This window comes from Bombus impatiens, unplaced genomic scaffold (assembly GCF_000188095.3).
Source record: "Bombus impatiens unplaced genomic scaffold, BIMP_2.2 scf_0091, whole genome shotgun sequence".
Taxonomy (NCBI): domain Eukaryota; kingdom Metazoa; phylum Arthropoda; class Insecta; order Hymenoptera; family Apidae; genus Bombus; species Bombus impatiens.
The window spans coordinates 87,152-96,975 of record NT_176510.1 but is presented as its reverse complement, the minus strand read 5'-3'; the positions used below and the strand labels follow the sequence as shown (position 1 = coordinate 96,975).

General features: G+C 48.7%; 1 long non-coding RNA gene across 1 annotated transcript; it reads right to left on the bottom strand.

Annotated features, from left to right (window-relative positions):
• Nucleotides 1-6,574: 6,574 nt before the first annotated feature.
• Nucleotides 6,575-8,595, bottom strand: LOC117151135. The gene is made up of 2 exons (XR_004460824.1): nucleotides 8,390-8,595; nucleotides 6,575-7,061 (listed from the first exon to the last, which is right to left on the bottom strand). It is a non-coding gene; the product is annotated as an uncharacterized LOC117151135 (long non-coding RNA).
• Nucleotides 8,596-9,824: the final 1,229 nt, after the last annotated feature.

The following is a 9,824-nucleotide window of genomic DNA, read 5'->3' as shown; positions in this document are numbered from 1 at the left end:
ATCGGTCAACGAGCGCGATTTTCTCTGCATTATTCTCTCGGTTGTTAGGTTCTCTACCCGTTAAGTATTTCAGCCGTTTAGCTGGAATTGTCAAAACTCCAGAGGCACGTGATGTAATTGGGAGAGCCGAAGCTCTTTACGTATCCTTTAAATTTCGCGTACAACGTTTGCGCGGTCCTGTAATTGCGCTCGCATGAACGTAAGCAATTAAGTGAGCCGCGGAGACTTTCGGGAGATCGCCGCGACAGGATTTTTCCCAACGACCTCCCTTAATTTAATAGCCAGGCTCGTCGGCCGAACAAGAGAAAAACGAACGCGCGTTAAATTTCTCTTATCTACGAGCGGTCGTTTCACCGCGTCCAGGAAACATCGCGATGCGTAGCAAAAGTTCAGCAAGTTCCCTTAATTGCTGGTAATATAATATAATTACCGGGTCACTGGTACCACTGCCTGTCGAATGAAGTGGAAAAAGCTTGCAGCTACAGTGCTCTATGTCCTACCATTCCATGGTTACCACGAAATATTTGAACTCCAGCGGCAGACAGAGAGCGGAGATAGAGAGGGAAAGAAAGAAAGAGAGAGAGAGAGAGAGAGAGAGAAAATACGCTCGCTTCCCTAATATGGTAACTCTAAATTTAGCCTGGTCGCGGAGACAAGTTATTGTTGTAGATATAAAAAGAGCGCTGGTGGAGGATCCAGCGTTACCACTGTCCAGTACAATTAAGCTCCCCTTTTGTTTTGTAATCGCGGCGTTGTAGCTCGACTGACCCCTTGACCAAGGAACGTTGGCACGCGTTGCGGACGCGGTTGGCACGTGTTAATAAAACACCGGTCGCTAGCCAGTGGTTTACTAAATATCAACTTTTAAACAGGATCGCACTCGCCTCTCTGCGCCTGGCTAAGGTGACGGTCGCGCGGCTAATTATTGCGCAAACCCGCAACCGACGAATTCACCGTGACTCCCTCGCGTACGTTTCTCACGTTCGTTCTTCGCGCGATTTTAATTACACCGACGTCCTTCCGTTTCGTTCCCACCTGGCTTTTCACGAGCGTATCGTCGCACGCGATTCGCCGCGAAAGTATTTCATCTAGAGCAGACGACGCGAAGCGTAACGCGTAGCCAGTTCATTCCGCGGAGACGCTTCTTCCACGATGCGCTTACTTGAAATAAATCACCTGCTAAGAGAGTTCGACAGAGTAAAGTACGACGGTAGATCGCGACAACCGGAGTCGGCGAAGCTCCTGTTGCAACGCAACTGTCCCGGGAACCACCCATAGATCACTGACCCGCGTTTACTGTATTTTCCACTAACGAGTAGTAAATTTGTATCGTCGAGTGATATACAATCCGACGAGTCCCCTGCTCGCTACTACCACTATAGTTACTCCTACGATCCCTGTGAAATATCATTTTCGAAACAGTGACAATTTCATTCTGCCTACGTACGCCGTCCTTCCTGCTCGCTGCCACGTAAAACTACATTTCACTGTTTATCGCGCTTTTCATCCTTCCCTTCGGCCGCTAATTTCATTAATCGGTTTCGCAATGTCGATTTCGAGGGATTTCGATGCGAAGGCACATTATTCGATGATATCTAGTCGCGACGCGTTAAGTGGTTAAGTGGTTGGCCGCGAAATCGGTTTCGCGATACCTTGAAATGAAATTTCTGCTTCGGAATTCAATTTCTCTCGAGGCTAAATTACCACTTGGAATTAAAGCATCGACCTATCCTGACGGCTGAGTTAACATCGGCTATTTGTTCTCTGCATTTATATCGTGATAGCGAAGATACAAAGACAGGATAAGCCCTTTTGCTCCAGTTTATCACTGGTGACTTTCCGTTTGAAAACGGCGAAAAGTCGGAAGTCGTTTCGCGCGATCAATTCCCGTCGCCTCGAGTCGATGCTCGAACGAACAACCGGAAATCTATTAGCCTGAGTACACGCAGAAGGGTACAGGGACCGCAACAACATTCTTGAACATTGTTGCACGCGGTGGTCGTGCGTGACTACCATCGACGGCTCAACGTAATGGCTGGGCAGATTAAACGACGCCCGGTCTCCGTCTGCGCCGGCCCGGCTTCGGCAACATTTACCAGGAATCCGCGAGATAACCTCACGCTTACGAGCGAAAAACTTTTTATCTGCCGTCATGATATACGAGCCGAACTCCTAGTTTTCTATGTTCGGGCCCGACGGTGAACGCTCAAACGTTTACCCACACTGATAGCGATCTAGAGTGCAACGCCTATTTGCTGGTTTGCCTCCGCGGGAACGATCTAGCGCCTCGTTCAGACGCGAGCCAACGACACGCTCCTTCCATCTAGCCGATTGACGGTTCTCTGTTTATCTTTTGCCTTTCCTGACTCCGCGCTATATCTACGAGATGCTTTCAATCGTTTTCCTATCGTGAGCGTTTAACTTTCATTCGCTATTTTGACACTCGCTATTTATAGGAAACAAAGGTTCGTCAATCGTTAGTCACGTAACGTACGCGTCGCGCGACAGTGGAATCAGTCCTTGGACGCGTCACCGATCGGACGGTTGGCGTTTCTCGCACGCGCGCGACATCGCGTTTCTTCGCGACTCGAATCAGGTACAGAGGTAAGACGGCGTGCGTTCGATGGACTTAGCACGAGAGAGTTTACGAGCGCGTCCTCGCCGGGTCGAGAGCGTGACGCTTTTCTAACAGGCTCAAGGCCGTAGAAGTTGCGCCAATTATGCGATTAATCGTTAAATGCGCGTTCTTTCGACCTGTTGGCATCTACTGCCATCGAAACGATTCTGCGGCGCTTCGAGCTCGTTCAAGGCTGCGTCGTAAATCTCGTTCGAACGCGAAATTCCGTTTCCCTCTGTGACACTCCATCTGAAAAAAGATAAAAATGGAAAACAGGAAAAAAAAACAATAAAACTATCGAAAAAAAGGGGGAAAAATAGAGAGACGAAAAAACGAAGCCAAACTGGAACGGTTGAAAATGTTCGTGGCACGAGTAATCGTGGAGTATTTACTGGCCGATCGTTTCTTCAGCCGGTAACGGATAAAACATGTATCTGCGAATTACAGGGTATCGCCGGTGTCGATAATCGTAAATCACGAACGATTTATCGAGCGGCCGGGGAATGCGCTTACGTCTGTGTTCGTAATTTTTGACGCGACACTCGGCACCGATCATTTGAACCATTGACATCGATGCCTGGGCGTCGCGTCGTTGACCTCGACAATAATCGCCACAGTGTTCGTTCGGAACGTAACGTGGCCCGATTTCGCCCGAGAATCGAAAATAATTCGATTTCATCGATCGCCTCTCTAGATCTCCGATCCACGACCAGACCAAACGATCGTGTCTCCTCTTCTCCCTATTCCACAGTTCGAAACGTTGGTCCGATTTTTCTGACTGTTTTCCGATCATCGAAATGCTGTTATCTCGTTAAAACAATATCCACCTCATAGAATGGACAATTTCAGATGTCTCGACTCGGATGATATTTTATTACCGCAAAAGGATGACAAACCGAAGCTCAGGATACAGTATCGACACCTACGTTTACGATACACGGCTTTCACAAACGAACAGCTCCTATCGGTACATAGATCTGATAAACGATCATCATTCTGAAATACCTAGTACTTCGCGTACTTCGGTTTTCCGTTACATCCGTGCGAAACCGTGTTTCTCGATCGACCGTAGATTCTGTTACTCGGTAAATAAATAAGCAAATAGCTCTGCTTATCCGATGAGTAAGGTGAAACTCTCGAAGAGATCGCAACTAGCTGGAAAAGTCTGTGTGACTGCGAAGCAGAGGAGGGAAAAGGCTCCGTACAAAGGTGCAGACGGGAATCGCGCGCGCACTATGATTGGTCAGGAAAAGTCAAAGTTTCGAGCCGGCTAGCTCGGCCGCAGCGCGAGGTAAAACCATTTCGATCAATCGCCTCGTGGGAGTAGTATCTTTTCCCCTTGTCGCGATCGAGCAACGATACCAGAGGCCCGATATCGCGAATCGATAGGGAGTCCACGGTTACACGCGGCCAACTGTGTATATTGTCGCGGCGTGCTCTGTGGCCCATTCCCACTGGACCACCGTGCCTTTTCCGCTTATACACGCTCGCGGGATCCACGCCACGCCGTTTGTTGTCTGCCAGCGAAACGATACGCGATGCGTTCGATTTCCGCGTCAACCACGTTTTTATTACCACTATTACGTCCCTAGAATAGAATGGTAGTTTACGATGGTTCGTACAACACCGAGCGTATACGCGATACCAAGCCAGATACCGATGGCTGGATTAGAGAAAATGATTAGAAACGACGAAGAGCGATTCTCGCGACGAGGGAAGAAGCGAAACGACAGAGGTCGCGCGTTTCGAAACATTTCCTAGCGGAAATGCATCGCGGAACCGAACGGACGAGCTTTCCAATCGTGCGTTCGGACGTTAATAAAGGCTTAATGAAAACGGGAGGGCGAAGTGAGCAGCGTGTGTCAAAGGCGTGGCGGGGAATCAACGAGCGTGCTTGGAACGGGCTACGGAAAATGTCATCGGCGTGCATGAGTAGTACGAAGCCGCATTGTATTCTCGTGGCTTTCCGCGAGCTCCACTTTAAAAGCTCTCTCTCTCTCTCTCTCTCTTCCTCTCGGAAGGTGAAAGGGTCGTAAAGCCAGAGAGAGGTCAGAGCTTGGACGAAGCTCTGCCGACGTTCCATGCACCCGCCTTCTTTTTCTCCTCCCCGCTTTCCACTTCTTTCCCGGAATATTTTTTCCTTCTTTTTAACGTTCGATCGCGAAAACTCTTTCAGAGAAGCTCATAAAAGATTGAAGTCACAATGAGGCGGGACCCGTTCACCAGCACAAAAAGATAGGAAAACCGACGGACGGCGTTGAATCCGGAAGATTTTGCCTCGAAGCCGACACGCGACCCCTTTGCCTTTGTCCGCTCATTTTCGTCCCCCGGATCAGCCCCCAGGCGTGCCACGGCCTGGAAAGAAAACGTACGTTTCCCGCCCGTTACGGACGCCCGTTCCGCATAGCAGCGGCGTAACGTGGAAACTTGAAAACCTTTAACGATTTTCTGTCACGTGGAAAACCCCGATGTTTTTTCCTTTACGTTCCGGCTCGGTCCGCCGACGTCGCAGCCGATTATACGCCGGGACTGGGTCATTGTCACGTCGTCGAAAGTAAAAATAGTTGGACCGAATGTCACGCTTGACGAGTCCACCCAAGGGACTATGAAGGGATAAGTTAATTGCCATACGCGTCTAGCAGCGTGTTCGTGTTATCGCTCCCTCGGAGCGAGATTAATTAATGAACTTTTAATAAGCGCATTAAACCGGCGACTGACATAAACGCTACCTGGTATACATTGTTTAAAAGCGCTGGGAACGAGACGATTAAACGGCATCGACGTGTACGGCATCCGATTTGAATTTTGTTAGAAAGTTTCTTTGTCCGCGGATAAGAACGCCGAGTCGTAAGCAACGAAGCGAAAAGGAAGAGAAAGACTTGGTAAATTATGGCGGGCAGCTAATAAAAATTAATCGGTTCCATTATTTGCGCCGTTGCCGTGATTACACAAGCGGCAAATAGCCGAACCTCGACACCGTTCTTCGCCTCGATACACCAGTCTTTTACTATGTTCTCGCTGGTTTCGTGGATCCCGCGCAACGAGCATTGTCTATGCGTAATTAAAACTTTTAATTATCAGTCGCCAGCTCGTCATAGCTCTCCGTGTAATTGCGCCTCGAGCCTTAGGTTTTTCGCCTCTTTCAGTCGGTGTTTCGATAAAGAAACCTGTAAAGGTGTTCGCTAGATGAGACGTTCGATCGTCTTACTTTCTCGCCGTTCTCTCCCTCGTATCGGAAAATCCATCGATAAATAGAGATCGTAGCGCAAAGCCAGGCATTCGGGAAATCGGTTTTCCACAAGTTGCGAACAAACTACCGGAGGTTGGAGGTTCTTCTTTACGACGCCTTTTTCGCTCTCCAAGGAGCCGTGTTCTTAATTTGCAATCGACTCTCGTAATCACGATAAATGCGAAAAAAGCGGACCGCGGAGGCGCGAGTTTCGACATGCGAATAAACTTCCAACCTGATTGGAAATCGAACGGAGTATGGATCCAAGCCGGCGAACTAACCCGTGCAAAAAGTTTCAAAGCCTGTGTGTCTGACAGACGCACGCGCGCGTTTGCAAATCGACTTGGATTATCTTTAATATCCGCGGTAAGTAAATACTATCCGTTTACATATAGAAGCCGTACAAAACGATGGAACGGTCTCACAGAAGGTCACTTAGCTTCATTCGTGCGTCGATGTATCACGCGTTTAAAATGACGATCGAATCGAAAATCTTGGCGATGACGCTTTTACGTCTTTCGAAGGCTGTAAAAGTTCTTCCAAAAGGAATTCCCCTCCGCGTTACAGCAATAAATTAACGGTAATAGAGTTATGGATAAATTATTGGTAAGATCGTGGTTGCGGGAATTCAACAGGGACAGAGAAACTGTACGTGATCGTAAATGTTCAAGCCGCTCGTTACTCATTACAGACTTCATTGCAAATGATATTCATCGCAGTTTTTTGCAAAACTTAAAGAGTTGTTTGGTCGATGATGCTTCACAAGAAACGATGATTTAAAGGATTGCATAAGACGATGGTTATATGAACTAGCGACGGAAGGGTATGACGAAGATGTACAAAAACTTGTATAACGTTATGGTGATTGATGGTTGCATTGAAAATTAACTTAGTACGTATACTAAAATTACGAACGAAGACAATTTTTTCCGATGCATTTGTACCGTTGTTATTTCTAAACGAGTATTACTTTCTGGACGACTCTCGTATTTCGATTCGAATCTCTCGTGTAAACGGAAATATAGATAACAAGCGCGACATGCAACATAAACAGTCACGCACCCCCGTTACGGTTAAATATTATTCACCATGGTTCAAGCTTTCTGCCAAAATTAGCGCGGCGATCAACGATCGACGAGCCAGATCGATTTCAAACACGAATCCATCGATGGTTGGTTCTTTTGACGCCGTTTGCCTGCTGAACGAGAGCATTTCCTGAAACACGCGGTCAATAATTTCGAGAGGGAGCTTGAAAGCTGTTGGAATCCCTCGCAATCAGTTTGATCGGTACCGAATCACGTCAAGATTGAAAGGTTCGCGGTGTCACTGTCGAAGCGTACAGCCGCTGTACGCGTACAACGAAGAGAATGATACTAGACGAATGAAGTGGAACCGGGTACGCACGAGTTATATAAAGAGCACACCGTGTATAACTATCAGCGCGAAGCGACACCATGCGATTACGTGAGTCACACTTTAGAAATGGAAAGAAATGTTTGCATTTGAAATATCGCGTTGCTCTAACGACGCGTAATCACCGATCGTATGAATATTAAGAATACTCGGCGGTACGGTCTTTACTGGAAGCCGAGTCGCGACGCGTCGTCGGCCCCGCGAGCTCAATGGCGGGTAATTAAAGTTCTCGCGTCGAGCGTTCCAGCTGGGTTTCGAAAACAAACCAGAGTTGCGATTCGATGTTATTTCATTTCACGCGGCGACAAAATCAATGGGACTTTCGGGAGCCGCGGTGAATCGGTCGTGACAGGAATCACAGGATCCGTTGGAAAGTTGTAGCGAACGGTGGCTACGCGTCGCCTCGCGTCGCACCATATCTCGTTGCGAGCGTTGTGCAGATTTGTCAGCAGGAAACTATTGATTTCCTCGTAATGAGGCGTGCCAGTGTGCTCGCTGAGAGCGATGAATACATAGGAGGGCGTCCAGCGGGAATGGCAACTGGGATGTGAATAGCACATACGGCGATATCTGTCCGGCCGAGTTCGCATAGAAACCGGCGAAACGCGGTAAAGCATCGTTATTCCGTTCGTTATGCATCGGAAAGCCGATTAAAGCGTTTGCAGTTGCCGTGCCGTTCAAGGCGATCCGTCGTCGCCTGCACGAGCTACGGATTCTACTTGAGCGTGTGACATTCTAATCGTAAAAAGGTCTTGGCGATGTAACCTTGCCGTCTTGTGCGACCGACCGTTCCGCAGGGAGCTTCCGTGTCCTCGATTCTATGACGCGACGCGCGATCGACGATTAAGCCTAAGGTTGTCTGCTTCGTAATTGTCACGATGCGGCAGTGGATAATACGCGCAGAGACGGTGAACGCGAGTCTTAGGATCGCGAGCGTTGTTCGGTCGTTTGTAACGTCGAGTCGATGCGAATGAAGATGGTGATTCGGTTGTTTGCCGGCAAGGGAAATGCTCGCAAATGCTCGCAAACCTTTCTGGTAAACGGTGTGGTTCGTTCTCCCGGCGAAAAGCTGATTAACTCACCGCCCCTGGCGGTACTCACGATACTCAATACGAGCTCCGGTTACTTACCTTGAATGGCTATAAGGCGCCGAGCTCCGCAAATACTTGGGCTTTGATGAGCGCGCTTTCATGCTTCGAGCCTCTGCCGATGAATCGTTTTAACTCCTTCTGCTAAATATAACTCCCGGGTAGAATTAGCTTTACTCCGCGTCGCTAGTAATTACGCGGACACTCTCTGACGCGCATAAGCTGTCCACTTGTGATGAAAATTTCAAGCACCGTTATCCTCGTGTCGCGGCAACGCGTCGATACCGCATAAATCGCCGCTACATTTTATGCATCGAACCTCAGCGTATCCCGTCCCTCCGGTTTACTATCGTCGTTGATTCGCGGAAGCGTTCGCCTCGCGCGAAATCGCCGTAGAAAAATCGTTCCATCGAAAAGACTTTCCTTTTCGATCGGCGAACAACGTCCGCGGCGTAAAAAGAGGACGGCCACGTAACGTTCCGCTGAAACGATACCCACAACTCCCGTTAAATAGGAAAATAGTTGGCAATTTGTCTTGATTCGTAATCGACGACATAATAGACCGGCGGAACGCAGGTGTGGTTCGCTTTAACATACCCGGTAACCCATAAATAACGATCTCCGACCTTGTCTCGTAGCTCACGCACAGGCAAAAGCTGTTCAGCAGCCATAGTTATTTCTCGCGTGTCGTTCGGCGTACGCGAAAGTTGTTGTTCTCTTGTTTGGCATCCGAGTCAGAAGTAGAATTCGATCGATTATTTTCTTCTTGGAAAATCGACGATTCGTGGAATGAAAGCGCGAAACGACACACGGGTCAACGGATTCGCGTCGGGTGAATCACTCGTCCATTCGGCGCCGATCCACGGGTCGTCATTAAAGGCGACCATGCCCGTGTTTCACCGTCGGTTCCACGAATTCGGCTGGCGTTGGAAGCCGCGTCGAGACGTGGGTGGACTGGAGGAAGGACCCGTTTCGCATAGAGATTCAATTGTAAACTTGTAATCCGACATAATCCGCGTTTGATGGCCGTAGATCAACAGGTCACGGGTGACGGTGGGCGGCATTGTTTTCTGTAATCCTGATGAATATTAATGCGGGTTTCGTGAACTAACAAAAACAAAATAAAGAGAGGGAAAAAAAGGAAAAGACACGTTGAAAAACGAGAATGGCAAGGTGGAGTGAAAGAGAAGGAAAAAAGACGGACCGCGTCTGAACAATTCGTCGTCCCCGCCTCGGTGCGTCTTCTCGATTCAGTCGCGACGCGCTCTCCTCTCCGACGGTATTCTTTTCGCGTGTGGCTTAGTCACCGAGAAAGAGACTCCGGGGCTCGCAGTGAATCCGCTCTACGTGGCTATTCAAATTTCGACTGCGTGTGACCAGAATGAAAGATCCCTGTCGACGTTCCCGCCGCGTCGTCTGCATCTCTTCGTGCCGTTCCTCTATCAGACCGTTTCGTTGCGAAAACGCTCGCATCGGG